The sequence below is a fragment of the Balaenoptera ricei genome, chromosome 3, assembly GCF_028023285.1.
Source record: "Balaenoptera ricei isolate mBalRic1 chromosome 3, mBalRic1.hap2, whole genome shotgun sequence".
NCBI lineage: Eukaryota > Metazoa > Chordata > Mammalia > Artiodactyla > Balaenopteridae > Balaenoptera > Balaenoptera ricei.
Window position 1 is genome coordinate 5,537,166 of NC_082641.1, and position 10,425 is coordinate 5,547,590.

The 10,425-nt window shown below is 38.3% G+C and overlaps 1 pseudogene; it reads right to left on the reverse strand.

Annotated features, from left to right (window-relative positions):
* Positions 1-5,373: 5,373 nt before the first annotated feature.
* LOC132363520 (large ribosomal subunit protein eL33-like) lies at positions 5,374-5,746 on the reverse strand (annotated as a pseudogene).
* Between the last annotated feature and the right edge of the window lie 4,679 nt (positions 5,747-10,425).

Consider the following 10,425-nt stretch of genomic DNA (forward strand, 5'->3'; position numbering starts at 1 on the left):
CAAGCCAGAGGGGAACTAGCTTTTGGAAAGAGTTGACTTTGCACAAATCTAGACTTACCTCTGCATTTTATGGAATAACTGAAACTACTTGAAAGTACTCTGGAAACTACTGGAGAAACACATAAACCACTAGAACTCATTTTTATATACTTTTCTCTTCAAGCTAACTGCCCTTATGAAATAAAGACTGTTTGGTTGATGCTATTTTAGAAGTCAAAAAAGAATGTTTTTGTAGTTCTTTAAAATTACTCTTAATGTACAAGTTTGGGAAAATACACATTTGAGCTGAGAGATGAGAAACAAAATCCCAATATTCTTTTGCTGCCATAGGTAATAACATTATTTTACCCAACATTAAATCTATCCTGTGCAACTCTGTCTGCTGAATTTTTTGTTTCCAGTTGTGGCTTTTGTGATGGACAGCATTGTGAGCTGGATTTGAATGTTGTAAGCAGGCAATCCTCCCTCCCCTGCACCATTTTTCCCTCGGCAGCTCCATTCATGCTCTTCCCTGCTCTCTCTGTATTCCAGGTTTCCACCCCTGGGCTGCCTGTCCTAGCTCAGCTGGTTCCTGACCTCGTTCAGTCAATGTCAGGAGATGAGAAGGTGGGAAGAAAACAGCTGGGGTATTTTTCCCTCACTGTCTCAGCCAGCTCCTACCAGACGTCCCTGGCCTCATATCAGGTCACCTCTGCCTCTGGTCTGCCCGCTACCTACTGTTGCCAAGTTTCCCCACAGTCTCCTGCTGGTTTCTCAACTTCTAGTTACCAATCCCCTGAATAAATTCCTTCTGTTGTACATATTTAGAGTGGTTCCCCTTTTCTTGGTTGGACCCTGACAAATGCAGCAACCATAATTCTCAAAGGGAAATTAAAAAAAAGAGGTTGGCAACAGGTCCTAATAAATGTGCTTTTAAGTGAGGGGCTCCTATGATACCTAACTATCTCACTAATGTGGTGGGACAGTTTTACAACTGACTTCTCAAAACTGAGAGTCCATATCAGGATGGCACAGTAAGGAAGTCAACATTCATGCCACCAGAAGTTGATAGGTGGTTTCACAGATGGAGAGATATACCATGTTCTTGGATTGGAAGAATCAACATTGTGAAAATGACTATACTACCCAAAGCGATCTACAGATTCAATGCAATCCCTATCAACCTACAAATGGCATTTTTCACAGAACTAGAACAAAAAATTGCAATATTTGAATGGAAACATGAAAGACACTGAATAGCCAAAGCAATCTTGAGAAAGAAAAACGGAGCTGGAAGAATCAGGTTCCTGGACTTCAGACTATACTACAAAGTTATAGTAATCAAGACAGTATGGTACTGGCACAAAAACAGAAATATAGATCAATGGAACAGGATAGAAGGCCCTGAGATAAACCCATGCACCTATGGTCAACTAATGTATGACAAAGGAGGCAAGAATATACAATGGAGAAAAGACAGCCTCTTCAATAAGCAGTGCTCGGAAAACTGGGCAGCTACATGTACAAGAATGAAATTAGAACACTACCTTACACCATACACAAAAATAAACTCAAAATGGATTAAAGACCTAAATGTAATGTCAGACACTATAAAACTCTTAGAGGAAAACATAGGCAGAACACTCTATGACATAAATCACAGCAAGATCCTTTTTGACCCACCTCCTAGAGAAATGGAAATAAAAACAAAAATAAACAAATGAGACCTAAGGAAACTTCAAAGCTTTTGCACAGCAAAGGAAACCATAAACAAGATGAAAAGACAACCCTCAGAATGGGAGAAAATATTTGCAAATGACACAACTGACAAAGGATTAATCTCCAAAATTTACAAGCAGCTCATGCAGCTCAATATCAAAAAAACAAACAACCCAATCCACAAATGGGCAGAAGACCTGAATAGACATTTCTCCAAAGAAGATATACAGATTGCCAACAAACACATGAAACAATGCTCAACATCATTAATCATTAGAGAAATGCAAATCGAAACTACAATGAGGTATCACCTCACACCAGTCAGAATGGCCATCATCAAAAAATCTACAAACAACAAATGCTGGAGAGGGTGTGGAGAAAAGGGAACCCTCTTGCACTGTTGATGGGAATGTAAATTGATACAGCCACTAAGGAGAACAGTATGGAGGTTCCTTATAAAACTAAAAATAGAACTACCGTATGACCCAGCAATCCCACTACTGGGCATATACCCTGAGAAAACCATAATTCAAAAAGAGTCACGTACCACAGTGTTCATTGCAGCTCTATTTACAATAGCCAGGACATGGAAGCAACCTAAGCGTCCATTGACAGATGAATGGATAAAGAAGATGTGGCACATATATACAATGGAATATTACTCAGCCATAAAAAGAAATGAAATTGAGTTATTTGTAGTGAGGTGGATGGACCTAGAGTCTGTCACACAGAATGAAGTAAGTCAGAAAGAGAAAAACAAATACCATATGCTAACACATATATACGGAATCTAAAAAAAAAAAAATGGTTATGAAGAACCTAGGGGCAGAATGGGACTGAAGATGCAAACCTACTAGAGAATGGACTTGAGGACATGGGGAGGGGAAGGGTAAGCTGGGACAAAGTCAGAGAGTGGCATGGACATAAATACACTACCAAATGTAAAATAGATAGCTAGTGGGAAGCAGCCACATAGCACAGGGAGATCAGCTCGGTGCTTTGTGACCATCTAGAGGAGTGGGATAGGGAGGGTGGGAGGGAGGGAGATGCAAGAGGGAAGAGATTTGGGTGTATATGTATATGTATAGTTGATTCACTTTGTTATAAAGCAGAAACTAACACACCATTGTAAAGCAATTACACTCCAATAAAGATGTTAAAAAAAAAAAAGCTACATGTAAAAGAATGGAATTAGAACACTCCTTAACACCATACACAAAAATAAACTCAAAATGGATTAAAGACCTAAAAGTAAGACCGGACACTATAAACTCTTAGAGGAAAACATAACAGAACACTCTATGACATAAATCACAGCAAGATCCTTTTTGACCCACCTCCTAGAGAAATGGAAATAAAAACAAAAATAAACAAATGGAACCTAATGAAACTTCAAAGCTTTTGCACAGCAAAGGAAAACATTAACAAGACGAAAAGACAACCCTCAGAATGGGAGAAAATATTTGCAAATGATGCAACTGACAAAGGATTAATCTCCAAAATTTACAAGCAGCTCATGCAGCTCAATATCAAAAAAACAAACAACCAAATCCACAAATGGGCAGAAGGCCTAAGCAGACATTTCTCCAAAGAAGATATACAGATTGCCAACAAACACATGAAAGGATGCTCAACATCACTAATCATTAGAGAAATGCAAATCGAAACTACAATGAGGTATCACCTCACACCAGTCAGAATGGCCATCATCAAAAAATCTACAAACAATAAATGCTGGAGAGGGTGTGGAGAAAAGGGAACCCTCTTGCACTGTTGGTGGGAATGTAAGCTGATACAGCGACTAAGGAGAACAGTATGCAGGTTCCTTAAAAAACTAAAAATAGAACTACCATATGACCCAACGATCTAACTACTGGGCATATACCCTGGGAAAACCATAATTCAAAAAGAGACATGTACCACAGTGCTCATTGCAGCTCTATTTACAATAGCCAGGACATGGAAGCAACCTAAGTGTCCATCGACAGATGAATGGATAAAGAAGATGTGGCACATATATACAATGGAATATTACTCAGCCATAAAAAGAAATGAAATTGAACTATTTGTAGTGAGGTGGATGGACCTAGAGTCTGTCATACAAAGTGAAGTAAGTCAGAAAGAGAAAAACAAATACCGTATGCTAACACATAGTTACGGAATCTAAAAAAAATTTTTTTTTAATTGTTCTGATGGACCTAGGGTCAGGACAGGAGTAAAGACACAGATGTAGAGAATGGAATTGAGGACACAGGGAGGGGGAAGGGTAAGCTGGGACGAAGTGAGAGAGTAGCATTGACGTATATACACTACCAAATGTAAAATGGATAGCTAGTGGGAAGCAGCTGCATAGCACAGGGAGATCAGCTTCGTGCTTTGTGACCACCTAGAGGGGTGGGATAGGGAAGGTGGGAGGGAGACACAAGAGGGAGGAGATATGGGGATATATGTGTATGAATAGCTGATTCACTTAGTTACACAGCAGAAACTAACACACCATTGTAAAGCAATTATACTCCAATAAAGATGTTAAAAAAAAATAAAAGAAGTTGATAAGTGGTTTCTATGGACTATGCCACTTGCATAACACTAGCAACCTGTGATGTTACACATCCATAGCTCTCTTTTATGAAAAGGTTCAGAGAGGTAAAATAATGTTTCCAAGCTCACACAGATAATAAATAACCCTGTAAATTACATCAAAATAAGGATGCTTGTTGTTGATTAGAAATTGAAGGTATTAGTTAAATTTAGATAACTAGACAGATACTGGTTTTTTCCAAGAGGAGTCTATGATGGTGAATGCTTGGAAAGATCGTTTTTGGGTTTCTCCTAGACCTGAGAAATAGCAAAGCATTTGTATAAAATATAGTGCTTCTTAGTCCTTGTTTATCAGCAATCCAGCGCTTCCCAAAATTACTTTTACCAAAATTATTCCCCTTCTTTACAAGTATGTTTGACCTTAACAACAACAGCTGAGGTTTGCCTGAAACTCTTCTAAGCACTTACATTAACTTGTTTCATCCCCAAAACAACCCTCTAATACAGGAGGAATCATCTCTCCCGTCTGAAAGATGAAGAAACAGCCTAGAGAAACTAAGTAACTTTTCCAAGGTCACATGAAGAACGAGTGGTCCTACAGACCACAGAGCACAGGGTTTGATATTTTCAGTAACAATGAAAATGTTTCATGACCCATGTATTGGGAGAAAGAGAAGGAAATGTTTCAAGGAAAATGAAAGGAAATGAGAGGAAAGGGAATAACAATTGAGTCCCGAGTTTGGTCATGTGTCATCTCTCACTTTCTCTCAGTTAATACTCACAGCCTCCCTTGACATAAGTGCCATTCGTACTGTAGAGATAAGAACACAGGTTCAGAGAGACTGATTCTCCTGCCCAAAGCCACACAGCTACTATGTGACTGAGCCAAATGTTCCCCTGCATTTTCACTCCTCATCTGAATGGTTAGTCTTGTGGCTTTCTGTGGGACCCTGTTGCAATTCTCACCTTCCATGGGCTATAGTCATTCTTGAATTCATTCATTCGGTGAATATATCTTGAGTGCACTGTGCTGGGTCTTGCAGTGCAGCAGTGAACAACACAACTCAAGTCCAAGGTCTCCTTGGGATGAGCAACCTCAGATTGATGTCAATACTGGATAACAATTGCTTTTTTTTTTGAACAAATCCACACTCTTATTTATTTACTTTTCAATAAGTTTAAATCCTTGAAGGGTACCGCATCACATGGATTCTGTGTCCAATGGCCTTAGCAGGAAGGTTGCTTCAGACTTTGGCATGAACCATGCCACCGTTTCCACGAGCGCGAGCTCTTTCCCCAAATTACTCTGGTTTTGTTAGATTTTCCACCAGGAGTCACTGTGTTGTCCTTTGCTTTGTACACATAAGAACATCTCTTGCCTAGATAGAATTCAGTTTCATCTCAAGTGTATACACCTTCAGTTTTCAGGAGAGCTGTGTGCTCCCTCTGGTTGCATACCCCGCTTATAGCCAGCAGAAACACCCTTGGACCACAGCCTTCCAGACATATTTGTCGTTTTAGAAGTTCTGGTCCCAGGAGGCTTCCACAGGGTCTAAGATTGCTTCGATAACAATTGTTAACGTGGGGTCTTTAATGCCTTCCTGCTTGTTTGCTGGCACAAACAATTTCCATTTTGGAAAGATGTTACTTCACTGGCTTGATTAAGTTTGGTCAAGAGTTTTCTTATTGTTTGTGCTTTTGCAGTGCATTATGCAGAAAGCAGTGGTGTGATTTTTTTAAAAACACTTTGTTGAGGTATAAATGACATGTAAAAAGCTGTACATATTTAATATATACAACTCGATGAGTTTGGTGATAGATATAAACTCATGAAACCATCACCGCTATGAAGGCCAAAAAGACATCCATCACGTCCCAAAGTTTCTTTACACCCCTTTTATTATAATATCGTGTATATGTGTGGTAAGAAACATAAGATCTATCTTCTCAGCAAATTTTAAGTATCCAATACAGTACTGAGATCTATAGGCACTATGCTATATAGTAGATAGTCAAAGAGTATAGAGTTTCAATTATGTAGTATAAGTAACTTCTGGAGATCTATACAGCACGTGATTTCCACATGGTAATAAAAGCTACTCCCAAATACATTTTTTTCTCTCTCTCTCTGTCTCTCTTATTTCCTCATCTAAGAATCAGAGACATGACCATCAGGCACTAATTCCACTAAATTATATCATTCCCCATTCCATGCTTTTAAAATACGAATTCTGGGTTGATTAGCCCGCTAGATTACCAACACTTCAGTGTGAGTTCTGTTCTACATCGTTCAATTTATGGCAGCAAGTGTCAGCAGAGCCTGAACATATTAGCTGCTTAAGAACAAAAAGAGACATGGATAGGGAGGAAAAAGAGAAAGAAATGTATGCAAAATGTCAGGGTTCATTTGCATCTCAATGCAGCAGAGAAAGAAATCAAGATGAGAGAGGTCATGAGCCCACCTTTGCATCGTCTCCCTCCTCCACTCCACACTGTAGGACCAGAGGAGTGAAGGTAAAGCACTTGAGTTTGACCTGTTTTTCCCAGCTTATGGACACAACCTAATAAACACCACCAAATGAACTGACTTTCATCATTGGCAAGATGCAATGGGGCAACACTTTTAAGATTCATCATTGAATTAAGAGGTAAGTGGAATCCTCCCTACTTGCTCCATTTTTTGATTTTTACTAAGTAAAATACTAAATTTATTGATTTTTCTTTATATTTTTTATTGTATATAAAGTAAAAAGAAACAACGTTTGGACATCAGATGAGGCAGAAAACACAGATGCAGCAATCATTGATGTAGGCAATGGATAAAGGCATAACTTTTTCCAGATCAAACAGATCAGCCAGAATACACACCCACCGAGAAGTTAATCGATAAGATCAATGGACAACTCTGAAGGTTACAAGAAACAATGAGTTACTGAGGGCAAATAAAGGCATTGCCATAGACTTTTCTTTTGAAAACATCCATTCAATTTATTGAAGGACGGATTCATCTACCTTTCTACATGTTGTGATAAAGATAACCTTGAGGGAGGTCAAGAAATCTTAGGTCTAATGGTATGTACTGGGGAGAGCCTTTGTCTCTGTCCACTGCAGATCTTTTTATATTAGGATTTCTAATAAGAAATGGCAAAGCAAGATGGATGACTTTTATTCCTTGGGCTAAATAGACTGTACAGGTATATGTGTGTGAATATATAATTGTAACACTGTATGTGTACACAGAAAGTATTATTTGTCATTGTTACCATAATTATTAATTTCAATACCTTCTGTTAACTTGTCTAAGATAAAAGATGTGAAACTAACTGTACAATTTCCCTTGAAATCATGAGACTCATTGCTCATTCTCAGATTAGACACACATTGGTGGTAAGCAAAGAAAACTTCCAGAATGCTGAACAGGACTGCCTCTTTCTAGAACAAGGGCTGGGGCAGAAGTCATCTCCTAGTCAACACAAGCCAGATCCTGCTTCCAAGCATGTTTTGTTTATTCCAGCTGTTGTTTTAGAACATTTGTGCATATTTAAATATCGGTAGTATTCCCGCAAAAATCTGGATATTTATCTCCTCTTGAAAATCTGGATCTGACCACAGGTGGTCTCACATTCCCATATGGTCACCACTGGTTCAAGCCAAACAATTTTTTTTTTTTTTTTTTGCTGTGGTTCCCACCCTGCCCCTTGTTCATTCACTTAACTGCCCTGTAAGAATGTAAGTTTGTGACCCTTTGGGTAGGGGTTGGACTTCAACTCCACAAATTCAATAACTTGAATCAAATTCACACAAGGTTGATTCAAGCACAAAACATCTGTATTTCAGTATACAAAGAGCCTACCTGATAAATAAAATGCCTATCTTGCTAACCTACCATAAGAAGTATTGACAAAATTATTCTCCTCAAGGGATCAGTGTGTTCTCTCTCAGGCATCCATGTCTATAAAAGAATCAAGCAGACAATGTTTGGTGACCCAGTAATTGATGCAAATAAGTGGTTAGATCATCTTAAAGACAAGCTGTCATATTAAGATGCACCATCTCCTTCTAAGATGCCCACCAACGGTATGTTCCTCCTTGGGCCATTTGCTCAGGAACTGAATGTTAAGATTTTTTTTTTTAACAGCCCCCAAATCTATGAAGATGGCTCACAATAGGTGGGTGGGTCACTGCCCCTCTGTTCCCAACCACCAGCATCAGTAACATACACGCATACTTCAGTGAGAGCACCTCACTTTTTTTACATTCTTTCTTATTTATGTTAAATAGTAAAATAATGATCATGGCAAATTTTAATGAAGATGAGAAGTAAAGAAAAATGTTTTCAAAATACAGACAGTGATATCTTAAGGAAGTTTAATCTTTTTTAATTGAAGTATAGTTGATTTACAACATTGTGTTAGTTTCAGGTGTGCAGCATAGTGATTCATTTTTTTTATATTATATTTGATTATACGCTATTACAAGATATTGAATATAGGACCCTGTGCCATACAGTAAATCCTTATTGCTTATCTATTTTATGTATAGCAGTTTGTATCTGTTAATCCCATACTCCTAATTTGTCCGTCCCCACCTTTGGTAGCTATAAGTTAGTTTTCTGTGAGTCTATTTCTGTTTTGTATATAGATTCATCTGTATTATTTTTTAGACTCCACATATAAGTAATATCATATAGTATTTGTCTTTCTCCAGACACTTCCATTCCCTGAGTTGTCTTTTCGTTTTGCCAGTCGTTTCCTTTGCTGTACAAAAGCTTTTAAGTTTGATTAAGCCCTGTTTGTTTATTTTTGCTTTTATTTCTTTTGCGTTGGGAGACTGATTGAAGAAAATATTGCTATGATTTATGTTCAAGAATGTTTTGTCTATGTTCTCCTCTAGGAGTTTTATGGTGTCATGTCTTATATTTAGGTCTTTAGACCATCTTGAGTTTATTGTTTTATATCATGTGAAGGAATGTTCTAATTTCATTGATTTACATGTAGCTGCCCAGCTTTTCCAGCACCACTTGTTACAGAGACTGTCTTTTCTCCATTGTACATTCTTGCCTCCTTTGTTGTAGATTAGTTGACCGTAGGTGTGTGGGTTTATCTCTGGGCTCTCTATCCTGTCCCATTGATCTGTATGTCTGCTTTTGAGAACACCTCACTTTTTGCACATGCCTTTTGAGCAAGGTGTGTGTGTTCAGGGCAGGGGGCCACCTAAACATGAGCTCATAAGGAATTATGAAGGCCACATGTTCAGACACTATTTTCCCCAGTTTTATTGAGATGTAATTGACATATAACATTGTATAAGTTTAAGGTGTACACCCTGTTGATTTGATACGTTTATATATTGCAAAATGATTACCATGATAGCATTAGCTAACACCTGCGTCACATCACATAATTACCACTTCTTTTTTATGGTGAGAATATTTAAGGTCTACTCTCTTAGCAGCTTTCCAGTATATAACACAGAATTGTTAACTATAGTCACCACGCCGTACCTTAGATCCCCAGAATGTAGTCATCTTCTAACTGGAAGCTTGTGCCCTTTGACCAGCATCTCCCCTTTCCTGCACCACCTCCCCACACCCCTCCCCCAGCCGCTGGTAACTACCATCCTCTTCTTTGTTTCTAGGAGTTCCGGGTTTTTAGATTCCACATAGAGGTGACATCACAGAGTATTTGTCTTTCTCCAGACACCCTTTTTGATATTGCAGGAAACACATCATCAATTGAGAATGTGTGTTTGGTTGCGACAAGATGGATCTCACCATTACGTTCCAGCTGTTTCCTGGGAACACTCTCTTGAACTCCCGATGGAGATTTGATAAACATTTAAGTACAATCAGTCGCACATAGAAATAATCCTTTAGAGCAGTGTGATCTGCAGATAACGAGGCCCACACGTTATTTATTTATTTTTTTTGCAACACTTGAATTTGCTGTCTTGGCAAGTATTTACACAGCATTTATTTATTTATGTATTTATTTATGTATGTATGTATTTATTTATTTATTTTTAATATCTGTATTGGAGTATAGTTGCTTTACAATGGTGAGTTAGTTTCTGCTGTATAACAAAGTGAATAAGCTATAAGTTTACATATATTCCCATATCCCCTCTCTCTTGCATCTCCTTTCCACCCTCCCTATCCCACCCCTCTAGGTGGTCACAAAGCACCGA